Source organism: Girardinichthys multiradiatus, chromosome 5, assembly GCF_021462225.1.
Source record: "Girardinichthys multiradiatus isolate DD_20200921_A chromosome 5, DD_fGirMul_XY1, whole genome shotgun sequence".
Lineage (NCBI taxonomy): Eukaryota > Metazoa > Chordata > Actinopteri > Cyprinodontiformes > Goodeidae > Girardinichthys > Girardinichthys multiradiatus.
Genome location: NC_061798.1, coordinates 3003227 through 3016546, shown reverse-complemented (window position 1 = coordinate 3016546; position 13320 = coordinate 3003227). Strand labels below are relative to the sequence as shown.

General features: G+C 38.0%; 1 protein-coding gene across 1 annotated transcript in view; it reads right to left on the bottom strand.

The window, feature by feature from the left end:
* The window catches only part of LOC124868280 (teneurin-3-like), a 474572-nt gene extending 473151 nt beyond the window's left edge, over positions 1–1421 (bottom strand). Inside the window, exon 1 of the mRNA XM_047365339.1 lies at positions 711–1421. The gene's annotated coding sequence lies outside the window, so the exon portion shown is untranslated. The remainder of the gene's footprint in view (positions 1–710) is intronic.
* Positions 1422–13320: the final 11899 nt, after the last annotated feature.

Sequence of the window (13320 nt, the reverse complement as noted above, 5' to 3'; positions counted from 1 at the left end):
TTTCATGCTGTTTCACAATTTCTGTGCTTTGCCACCTTAACCTCCAACACCTACACACCCTTACTCACACTCACAGCCTCCAAGAATTTCCATTCCTGAAAGTGAATGAAAAGCATCTGCTTAATATTTTCTGGTGTTTAATTTAAAATGACAATACCTACTGTGAAATGTATTCTGAAATATGAATTATGTTTAGTTTGATTTCCATTTTTTTGTCTTCATGATCACAAATGTGACAAGAGTGTTAAAAATCAATCGTGATCATTTTAGAAGAACAAACTGAATCAATGGATAGAAGACTACCATGTTTTTCATTCCAAAGATTTAAAGTGGCCCACGGTTGAAACATCAGTTAATTAAAATAAAACGGGGAAAACTCCAGAGCACTTTAATCGAAGAAAATTATAAAACCAGAAAATGTTTGCAGGAGGCTCCTAATTCTCTGTTCCTTACAGTGTGGAACACGGTGAGACCTAAAAGGTCATAATTATGTTGACCAAGTCACATGTCCTTATTTTTCCTACGGAGCTATGTCAATATCTATGAGCAAAGTATTTGGAAGGGAACCTGCGATCTTTTGTGTAACGGGTAACATTTGAGAAGGGGGATTTTTATGATCTTGATTGAAATAAATAAACCCAGATTACATTTTAGACCCTTTAAGGTCAAATGTTTTTGCCCCGGCTGCATCTTTATCTGCGCGCTCCTACCTGCCAGTTGTTGCGGGAGTCCTCCGACCACAGCCGCTTCTTCTTCTCCACTTTCAAACCCGAACAAACTCTCTCCACTTCAGCCTGCCGCCGTTTTTCTCGACAAAGGCTTAACGAAGAAAAAGCAAAAGAAAACCAACATGAAGATTAAGAAAATCTCCGCGATGCGCCGCGTTTTCCGTTACTTTTACCGTGCTTCTGGACATTTTACTCTCAGCTAAAAAAGAAGAAGAAAAAAAGATCACGTTCCTCTCTTCCATCAATGTTTTTAACTGTAGCCAAAAATGTTTTCAAAAAGCGACGTCCAGAGCTGCGAGACGCGCGCTGTTATGAGGACGAACATGAAGGTGAACAAAGTGCCGCTAGAAGGACAGACGAACCGGTCGGTTCTTCTGTGCATGTGCCGATTAAACTAACATAGAGTGGACAGCTCTTCCATGTTACCTCTCCTCAGGACCAAGAAGGTGAAACCTCCTTTTTTATTTCCTCTGCTCCCAACTCTTCCTCCCAGTACGCCGGCCGCGCAGCTCTTGCTGCACTTAGGTTAAAGCGGGCTTTCGCAGCACAAAGAGCAAAGAGTCAGAAAGCAGAGGGGGAGAGTTAGCGCACGAGATGGACTCAGAGTGAGAAACAACAGTTTCCTGTGTTCTGGTGCTCTCACTCAACTGGGAGCCGGCGCGAGCTCTCCTCCTCCCGGTAAAAGCTGATAATGACTCGGTAACGGTGTGCTGGGGATCCCCTGCTGCGTCCAATTCTGACGTCTTAACCGGTGAGCGAGCGAGAGAGCTACTCATAGATAGAGATGGTTGAAGGGTGGCTAAGGGGTCAGGAGTGACTTTGAACTGTGAGCTCTGACTGTGACAGGTGACAGCAGCGGAGGAGGGAGCAGCAGGAGCCAACATTCGTTTAGCAGGTGCAGCTCTTCCCTCCTTTAAACACACACACACACACACATCTATCTATCTATCTATCTATCTATATAAAGTTGTTTTTTTTTCACCTAACACTGAGTCCCTGTCCATTCCAAATATCTCTACGTAATCATTCCTCTCTGTTGTGCAAAACAATGCTTTTGATTTTGTTTTTATTTTGGGGGGATGTTAAGAGATAGAAGGATCTAAATCCGCTGAGTCAGAACATAAATCGACTTAATGACACAAATGCTAAGCTCAGAGGAATAGTGCGCACATGATGATGGTGCACACAGAATAAGAGAAGATGTGATAATGCCACAAACACAAACCCACCCCTTGACCCCAAGCACCCCCAGTTACAACAGCAACCATTAGGAGTGTGCTTGATGTCTTCTTTGTTTTTAGTGTTTGTCCGTGGTCGCTATACATCGCAACATATAGGGCAAGGATACTGGTTCTTTCTCTTTCTGACTTCATTTTGTACAGATGACGACATTTCTAGAAAGGATCGGTGCCAGTGGCGGATCTAGACATTTTACATGCGGGGGCAAAGGAGATGCAAAAAGGTCTAGGCAGGGTGGCAATGCTGGAACTCTTCATTGAAGTTCATTCATCTAAAAATATATATCTAGTGACAATTAGAATGATCTGATACAATTTTCTTTGTGATTCTGCGTTGCAGAATTTGCTTTTATTATAAAATTATAACATAAATTCACTACATCTATAAAGCCTGGAATATCTAACTTCATAAAACACCTATATACTTGTGCAGATATGTTATTCATTGAAACATCTTCTATCTCTGCACTGAAATTTATACCGAGAATAAATCCATACCAGGTGGTCCAGCTGGATAGGGTGCATTCCCTGACTCTGTGCCTTCCTTCTCATCTTCATCAGTTTCCTCTGCACTATCTTCTTTCTCTCTCTGACTCTGAAATCTTCTCATCTTCATCACTTAGGCCAACATCATTTTCCTCATTTCACTAATTTCTTCACCTGTTGCCCTTTAAGTGGCCTCCTTCACCTGTGACCCTCCTGGTCTCTCTTCATTTTCATCGACAAACAAGTGATTAGTAATTACAAGTATTTTAAGAACATAAAATAAGGGGGTAGCTGGGAGGCATGGCACGGTATCAGTGCCAAAATTAAGATTACTGCGCACCCAGCGGTGGCTTCTTCCTTGTTGCAGGAGGCACTATCCATTCCGAAGCCAGTTACTGGTCTGATTAATGGTAGACCGGCACCGGTAATTGAGCGGCCGGAGCTGGCAAATGAGAAGATGAGTACTCACTTGCGTTAGCATTGGAGAGGTATGCTAGTGACTAGCATGCCTTTTGTCTTCTCTTTTTTAACAGTCGATGGCACAATTCTGTAATAACACACGAGATAGTCCCACATGATATTACACGTCCTCCATTCGGGTGCGCCGCTGCCATTGTGATAGTAGGGAAGGAGTTTTCCTCTTCATTTGGTCGCACGTAAGATAACCACAATGGTTGTGTATTGGTGGGTTCAAGGGTGTAAAAACAAAGGCGATAAAGCAGTAAAGAGTAGATTTCATTACATACCAAGAATCAGAAGAAGTGAAGGTGAGCAAACTTTGCAACTAAGCATCCTGCGTCGACAATAGTGGCTGGCTAATATCCATAATAAACACAAGTCATCAAATATGGCACAAATTTGCTCTGATCACTTTGTTAGCGGTTAGATTTTCAAATTTTTCAAAAAAGAACCAAACTGTGATCAAAATCAGAAATCAAATTATGTAGTAATGGTAATTTGATTAACAATATAAATAGGAAAAAGTTGCTGTTTTGTGATAGTAATTATTAATATTGAATTAATAAACTATATTGCATTATAATTAATTAAATACCAAACAAAAATGCTGATCACTCAGAGTCTTGATAGTGTAATGCATTATTTGCCATATTTCATCCATTTATTGATATTGTGCATTAATATCTGCATTATTTTTGTTTCTCTATTGATAACTTATCCTTCTTATTATTACAGATTTGAAAGGGTAAAGGACCGGGCTCACACAAAGGACAAGTACAACACAGCCAGAGCCTTGCTGGACCTTCATATTGCACATGAATGAGAAATCATTTTTATGCTTGACCAAACATGCAACTGTTTATAACAATATAGTCATAATTTAAGAATTGAAATTACTGTTGTAATAGCAATGATTTGTTTATTTTCTCATACAATTTTAATTTCCGTTTGGTGATCAATAAAGTATTTTTATTTGCATTGAACTTAACCTCTTTAAATGTATTGTTTCTTTTTCCTGAAGGTTATGGAGGTAAATATTTCACCATAGGTGTCTAGGCGACTGTGGCTCAGTAGGAAGAATAGTTGTCTTGCAATCATAAGGTTGAGGGTTCGATTCCAGCTTCCTCCTGCCATAGGTCGATGTGCCCCTGGGCAAGGCACTTAACCTCAAGTTGCCTATCAATCTGCGTATCGGTGTATGAATCTGTGAGCGTTAGTGAGTGCAATTGGGTGAGCGGTCTGTATGACTGGAAAAGCTATATAAGTTCAGTCCATTTACCATAGCTGATCAGAGATAAAAACAGTATAGCTCAGTTTACACTTTGTACCACGGACATCAAAACGGCATTTGCCATGCTTCACAACAAAAAAGTGCACTTTACCATGAAAAACTGAGCAGAAAGGGTAAAATAAAGGACAGTCCATAAAAAAAGTATGAGAAAATAAACAAATCTTCGCCATTACGCAAGTGAGTACTCTCCTTCTCATTTGCCATCGTTGGCCCCTCAGTTACCGGCGTGGACCGCCAGTTACCGGTGCCGGCCTATCATTAATAATATCAGTTGCTGGCGTCGGAATGGATATAGGCTACTGTAACAAGGAAGCAGCCACCGCTGTGTGCGCAAAAGTATTCATTTTGGCAGTTGCCTCACCTGTAGATCCACCCCTGATCAGTGGTTATAAGGAGGGTTTTTAAATGGCCAAATACCAGGACAAATTTTTGTTTAAAAAATGGTCTAAAAGCCTTGAAGATGATGGGTACTCAACTACCAAACAATGTTTGACCTTTTTCACCATTGCCTTTAAACAACTGATCTCATATTTTTTTTCTAAATTTTATGTGGCACTAGTGATGTTTATTTTTTCTAAAGTAGATAGACAAGAAGTGGGGTGGAGAGAGAGGAAAAGCATGCAGCAGAGGTCTCCAGGTCTCCTGGGACAGCTAGGTCGAGGACTAAAGCCTCCATAAATGAGTCGCATACTGCTACAAGGCAGAACCCTCATGTCATTTGAAATAAATTGAGATCGGAACCTAATATTATCAGGGAGCTTACCTTTATGGAAATTGAAAACGTGTATTTCTTCACAAATGAATTGGTATTTGTTTAATTTTGTTCATCAAAAAAAAGCAGCATGTGAGGAAAATGTTCCCATCTTCCTCCTTACCCTATAAGCATATCTGAATTTAGACACAACATGGTCACCTGTCAACTCTGAAAGTCCTCGGATAATCCAGTCATTGTTGGATGTATCTTGGAATTGAATGAGCACAGGCACAAACACAAGAGGGTCAAAAACCCCACATTTGTCAAGAAGACCAAGATTTCCTGAGTTTGAGGGTAACTTGACACCTTGTTGATTCATTTGATCCCATATAAATGATCACTCTTTTACCTGAGTTTGCAACATAGCGGAGAAAACCTGGAAGATTTTCCAGAATATTAGGGATATTAGCTTCACCTAGCTATAATTACACAGAAAAATCAGACATTTCTGATTATATGGTCCCTGACCAACAGAGTGATTAGTGGGAACACTGGATGGGGATCAGAGAAGAGGGAACCCCTCTGTTCCATCCATCCAGACATCCATCTATAAGGTAGAGGTCCCCAGCTCCTCATTTGGGGACCATCCATGTCGTGCCTAGCCAGTCTAACTTCTAATCTCAAGGGAGTCCTGAGTGTGTTCAAAAGCCTCTTCCAGTGGGTCAGATATGAAACACCACCATACTAAGGTGTCTAGAAGGCATCCTTAAGATGATCACACCAACTCCTCACCCTTACACCATGGGTGAGTCTGGCACTTTACAGAGAAAGCTCATTTCAACTGCCTGTATTTGCGATCTCATTTTTTCGGTCATTACCCGCAGCTCATGACAGGTGGGGGTTGGAACATGCATCGCCTGGTAAAAAAGGAAAGGTTCACCTTTTGGCTCAGCTGTCTCTGCACCATGATAGAACAGTACAGTGTCCAAATCACGGCAATGCTGTCACACTAATCCACCCCCACTCACGAACAAGTTCTGTTCTTCTCTGCAGCCTCAAACTGATTTTACTGTATATTATGAAGATCTGGCAGAATAAACTATCCATAACCTATGTAAATCTCTAACTAACTTACACGTTTCCTTGCTGTCACACTACTCTAGTTAAATGGACACATTTAGTTTTAAAAATAAATAGCTTAGCCAACTGCTTAGGTAAAATTTTATTAAAAACATCAAGCTATTCTTTCCACAAATTCTCTTACACCTGTAACAAGAATTAGCCATAAGTAATATATGCATTAAAGGAGTCGTTACAGCACACCTTCTTTAAACTGTGACAGAAATCCTGTAAGATATTTTCATTATAGATAGATAGATAGATAGATAGATAGATAGATAGATAGATAGATAGATAGATAGATAGATAGACAGACAGACAGACAGACAGACAGACAGACAGACAGACAGACAGACAGACAGACAGACAGACAGACAGACAGACAGACAGACAGACAGACAGACAGACAGACAGACAGACAGACAGATAGATAGATAGATAGATAGATAGATAGATAGATAGATAGATAGATAGATAGCTAGATAGATAGATAGATAGATAGATAGACAGACAGATAGACAGACAGACAGACAGACAATTGGACAAATCACCAACCTCCAAAGCAACTGCAGCAGTGCTGAATTTATCTCTGAAGCCAAAGCAAATCCAAAGGATGCCTTTCTTTAATTATTGACATAACATTTGTGTAAATGTAAGGGTAGTTCTTACTATTGACAAAAATTACATGTTTTTCTAAGAAGTCTGAGCTATAAACAGACTTGAGTACATAACCAAGTTTTATTTGTTTTGCTTGTCCACATTAAGTTATATGGAACAAGAAAAAAAGGGAATAGGATTGCTGGGACAGCATTAACTAATCATAATTACAACATACTTTGCTGGTATGCATGCACATGATATATGAAAAAACATATGTACACCCCATTAAATATTCAGTTCTTTTGAAAGATATTCTGATATCTCTATAATTGAATATGATTTTGTTAAATTATTTTGTATAGCAAAAGTAAACATTATTCTAATCTTTTAGCACAATATATTAATATTAAAAATGCATCTTCTAGGTGAGCAAAACATTAGGACACCTTATATAATAATAGTTTTACGCTTCTTATAGTTATCAATTAATCTCTTTAACATTGTGCTGAGGAAGATTTGCCCCACTCCTCAGTTTTAGTTGTGAGATATAAGTTCTTGAATGTGAATCCAATTTAATGTCATCCTACAGCAACTTGTTATCTTGATCTGGGCCTTGACTCTGCCCAGGAGTTTCTATTTCTCTTTTGTTAGTCGATCCTTGGTGGATTTCCTGGTATGTTTTAGGTCATTTTCTGTGTTACAGGGTCCAATTCTGCTTCGACTTGAATTTAGTTTAAAGATGATCTCACATTGTGTCAAGCCACTCTGATTTCTAGGATTTTGAGCTGGCCAGGTTCTGCTGTACCAAGGCAACTCCAATCCATAATCTTCCACCTCTGTGCTTTACAGTTCCTATGAGGTTATTTTCCTAGAATCCAGCATTTGGTTTATACCAAACATGTCCTGTCCTCAGATATAATGTCAAAATAATTACATTATAGATTACTTTGTCCCAAAAACATTGCACTGCCCTTGTCACCATTAGCTGGCAAACTTCAAGGTGGATCCACACTGCTGGTCCCGTTCAGGTATTGGCAAAAGTGAGAAAATTCACCCCTTCTGTTGTTGCGGCATGCTTTCACACATATATTTTTAGACAGGACCAAGCAACGTCATGCAGTTGCATGATTGTTGTAGATTGTTTCGGGGGCTGTATTCCGCTGATCGAATGGAAAAAAGCACAAAAAAAAAATCTGTCTCATTAGGGTTTCAGGGCAGCGCCTGTGAGTGGGCAGCAAAGCCTCGGTGACCCGTCCCCCCCTTGTCTTGTGTCATGATGTATGTTTGGATGGGTTGTACTGGAATTCTAATTTCCCCTCGGGGATCAATAAAGTATCTTTGAATTGAATTGAATTGAGTTGCAACTTTGTTGTTCAAATTATATGTCTGGACCTCTTCACTAATCCAGGTAACCCCAAGGGAGATTTTGAAACTCTTTTGTCTTCAGATTTGTGCTCTTACTATGTTTTTCTTCTGTCTTCTGTCTTCTACTCAAATGCACTGTTCATACCTTACATCATATGATACACTGGGAATGACACATATTCACACTGCAAGCAAACCTGGAGTAATCTGCTCCAGAAACAGGACTCTGGAATGGTAAAAAGCATTCCAAATGTTTGCTGTGAAGTTTGGTGTTTTTTTCCTAGAAAGCAAATATTTTCTCATTGCAAAATTTCCATGAAAGTTAAAATTGTGCAGGATCCTTCTGATTGTACAAATATGCATTTTATATCAACAGTAGCAAGAGCCCGCTTTAGGACTACTGATAACTTTAAATTAGATTTTTTATATCATTTTTTTGTCTACTCTCAAGATGAACTTGCTTAGATGGCTATACCTGGGCATATTGGGAGTTGTTTTGAATGTCCTACATTATACACTACAGGTCCTTCTCAAAATATTAGCATATTGTGATAAAGTTCATTATTTTCCATAATGTAATGATGAAAATTTAACATTCATATATTTTAGATTCATTGCACACTAACTGAAATATTTCAGGTCTTTTATTGTCTTAATACGGATGATTGTGGCATACAGCTCATGACAACCCAAACTTCCTATCTCACAAAATTAGCATATTTCATCCCACCAATAAAAGAAAAGTGTTTTTAATACAAAAAACGTCAACCTTTAAATAATCATGTACAGTTATGCACTCAATACTTGGTCGGGAATCCTTTGGCAGAAATGACTGCCAAAGAGAGGGACGTCTGGGCATCTCTACTGAGTCTGCTGACCCCCGGTCCAGGATAAAGTGGAAGACGACGAGTACGAGTATGTATGTATATATATATATATATATATATGTTTGTGTGTATATATATATATATATATCTATATATTGACATATTCAGTAAATAAGAATATGTGTTCCAATGAGGATTGTTTGTCAGATCAGTGTATTTTTTGAAAATAACAACCTTTAAGGATTTATAAAACTTTTCTTTCAAAAAGCCCATATTTCTGTATTAAATGTCATAAACATAGGCTTGAAAAAATAATTTTGTGTGCAATTAATCTATATAATGTGTTTCACTTAGTGAGCTATGTTATTTTAATAAATTAACCTTTCAACAATATTCAAATTTATTGAATGGGTTTTATTTATATGTATATATTTATATATATATATATATATGTACATACACATATGGAGTAGAGTAGGAGAGACAGCATGAAGACGATACATCGTAGACTCACATTCCCTTATCCATGCACACACGTTTGCCCATGCAAACACTGAGGCACCCACTGACACACCACAGACAGTCTTGCTGACACAATGACACTTTTCATCTAGGGATATTCTCTAACAAAAATCATGCAAATTTATTCGTCCTTTGGGTCAAAAGAAAGAAAACTTAGAGCTGAGAACAATAAAAGAGTTAAAATAAGAAAATATGGGGAAAAAATCGGGGCAAGCTATCAAGAAAGTGTGAATGAAAAACTGAAAACAGCATAATAAAACAGCAACAAAAAAAAAAAAAACCGAAGGACAGACAGAGGAGAAGGCTATTGTCAGGACTTTTGGCCAGAGAGGAGCTGTCTGTGTATGAATACTCAAGAGACACTTTGACACACACACACACACAAAGACAAAGGCACTCATGGCATGGCCTGTGGTTAGATGCGGTGTTGTGTAGCATAGAGCACAAGGACAGGTGTGTATTCAAGCAAAACCTCTCTCTAGGATTCCTTGTGTATGTGTGTATGTGTGTGTGAAAAAAAATAAGACCTAGGATTAAGTACTTTAATTAACAATGCTTGCTACGAAGACAAACCTGTTTGTAAAAGTATAAAATATTTGTAAGAGTCCACTTACCTGCTTTATGGAACCACTGTTTTAGTCACTCAAACTCTTGGAAAATCAAACCAACAAACACACACACACACACACACACACACACACACACACACACAAATACACTCATGGCATTCCTCTGCAGCACAGTTGCTCTTTTTATCACTGCAAATGCAAACAAACTTGGTAAAATATTTTTTTACTTTCTAGTTTAGTTCATTTACATGATATCACACTAAAACATTTAGGAAATCCATTCTGTTTTTGGGTTAATTTATTCAGGAGGAAAAAAATCCCATGGTAATTAATGATTATTTTATTCAAAATCATTTCTGCAGCTGCTGGTTCTTGTACTGTTACTTTGTAGCACAATCTTGTCAATAGAACAGCACATATTTTTCTCCTCTAACATTTCATAAGGTTGGTGCATATGAACAGATAAATCATTGACCGTTTCTCTTTGCACAACGTCTAAAATTCATCCAGAGTCCTGGGTTCTCTCTTCCTTTCAGCTCAAGCTTATAGGATGTTTTGGCATGGCTTTATATTTTGGAAAATTATCCTCCTGAAAAACACAACAATGACCAATTTTTATTTCTTTTGAAGAGACAAAAACGTTTTTTGTCTAACAAGATTCCCAGGGACACAGCCCCATAACATCACAGATCCTCCACCATACTTAACAGTGGGCATAAAGTGCTTTTCCACATATACAGCCTTATTTCATTAAAAAAGCTTTCACACTTTCCTAACATGCCTCCCTTACAACTGCTTGGAAAGTAGATAGCATGTAATGGTTGCTATGGAAACTCTGTCAGAATAAGAGCCCAATTTTTGCTGTAGTTCTCTAACAATGAGCTTTTACTTTGCATAGTGGCAAGATAAATATTGGTCTTCAAACCACCCTAGTGAAAAAGGGGCTAAAAGAATGAACCTCTGTGTCATGTCATGTTTATACCCCAGAGACAAAGAAAGTCGTTGATTAACTTTGCAAAAGTTCCTGGAAACTCTGTTTAACTTTAGAAAGTGTCTAGAATGGCACAGTTACTTTAATTCTATCAGAATTGTGCTAGAAATGTAACTGGTGATTTTGTTAAAAATCTATTTTAAATAAATGCACTAAAATTAAAGGTTGGATTTTCCTAAATGTTTCATTGTGATATTATGTTACTGCAATAACAGATCCTAGCCCTGCTGACAAGCGCAGGAAATACTACATTATATCTTTGTGACTAACTTACATGTAAGCACAGCTCACAATGTTGATATAAACATGAACTGTTATATACATTAAACTCATTGAAGTGCATGAACAGAGTGGATGACGTAGTCTTGTGATTTGTAAAGAACTGATTTGCCAAAGCGGAACTTCATGTTGGAATTAAAAATGTACCTTGGATCATGTCCCATGTACACCCATGTTGGATCTAATGAGTTCAACTGAACTCATCGTCACTCTATATGCTTGCTGATTATTCTTTGTAGCCATGGCAGATGATTGTTTTACTTGTCCCAGCAGGATATATAGTAGCTGGTCTAAAAATTAAAACTGACCATTCCAGTGAGCCTTGGTTTTCTTCATTACAGGTTCCATCTCTTTTACATTGCAGAATTACCCAGGAACCTATTGATGTTCTCAACATAAGGCTTTCGGACTTTTCTCCAACCAATAAAAAATACTGATAGTTCTTTAAGCACATTAGCTGTACTAATCAGGAATATGTAGATTAAATCCTACTTTGTTGTCTCTGAGTCATGTAAGTGGAATGCAAATATTACTTTGTTGTAATATTTTGTAGGGTATATTTTATCCAGTTAAATAATGGTTTACAGCAAACTAACAAAACAAATTGAAAAACTGTGACATTTTGGTTCATAAATGGTGAACTTTATGCTACATGCGTTTGACTGGTTCTTGATCGTCTGGCCAGTATGTTTTAAGTTTTTCACATGCCCTTCTTTTCTGGGGATGCCAGCAATTTTAACGCACTATGATTGCAGATCAGCAACAACAGACCCTTTATTGCATTTGCCTATGTGAGTAAGTTATATATCTAACATTGTTCCCATTATTAAATATCTTCCTAAACTCTCAAACTGAATGGCAGGCCTCTGTGACTACTTCCAGAAAACACACACAGTAATTTCTGTATAAAACAGACTGGATCACTGCCTGCTGGATCACAGTTTAGCAGAAGTTAGGCCAAAAGTTTATTTCAAGGAGGAAGAATTTGAGGTAGAAACACTGTTTGCTGAAAGAGAACACGTTCTGAAACAGTACACAGTGTCAAGCCTAAGTGCTCAGGTGCCTTAAAGGAATCTTCCACTCACAGAAAAGCTGATACACATGCAACTATAAAATACATTTGAAACCCCTCAGGAAAGGTGCTATGTCAGGGCTGCTTCCCTTATATCCATGTACATGCATACCTACACACATAACACACAAATTCCCAATAGCAGATCACTTTACGATGGATTTGGTGCATGTTAAATGCCAGATGAACCCTGTGTACTTGCCTTAAGGGGATCTAAAATATGCTTTCTTGAGTCTATGTGAGTTTCTGCGGCTCAGGAACTGAGGTATAGAATTCCAAACATCCAGACCAAAAACAACATTCAGACATTAGGATTTTTGTTCAACTAAACCAATGCACCACTCAGAAACAATACTTGGCTTCAGTACTTAAAGAGAGCTGGCAGAAATGCTCAACAAGTTTGCACCCCGAACTGTTAGTTTTAATGACTACAGTTCTGAAAATCACCATAGCAATATTGATTATATGTAAGGTGCTGTAAGACAGGGCACCTACACAGCTATTTATTGTACAGTTGGCATTGATATTAGCTCAGGTGTATGAATCCGATATCAGAGGATATGAAAAGAATCTTATGCGGTTAAGACTGGAGACATGCATTTTAGAAGTAATTAATACCAACAAAAAATGTAACATGGGTATTTATTGTGGTATCTGCAAAATGAAAGTACAGACTAAAATTCAATGGCAGAACCTTTGATCAGTCAAAGTCAAAGATGGTCCATGTGTGACAATCGTTGTTTGATTACACTTACCTTCAGGCACAATACATGACTTCCATAAACTATGAATAATTTTATCAAGAATTAAATATAAAACATCTCCAAAAATAATTGAAATCAGACAAATGTATACATCTCTAAATGGTGTTTGATGGACTGAAATAATTTAATCATTAAGTTTCTGCTAGATCCTCTCTGTAATTAATAGCATATGTACTGAGTCATATCAGGGTTAATGGTATCAGTTTTCAGTGGTTGTTAATGTATCATATGCCTAGGAGCATTAATGCATCCACTGTAGAAAAGTAGGGTCACCAAGTTGAAAAGTTCACTTTGGGCTGGGTTCTCAAAGGGACAG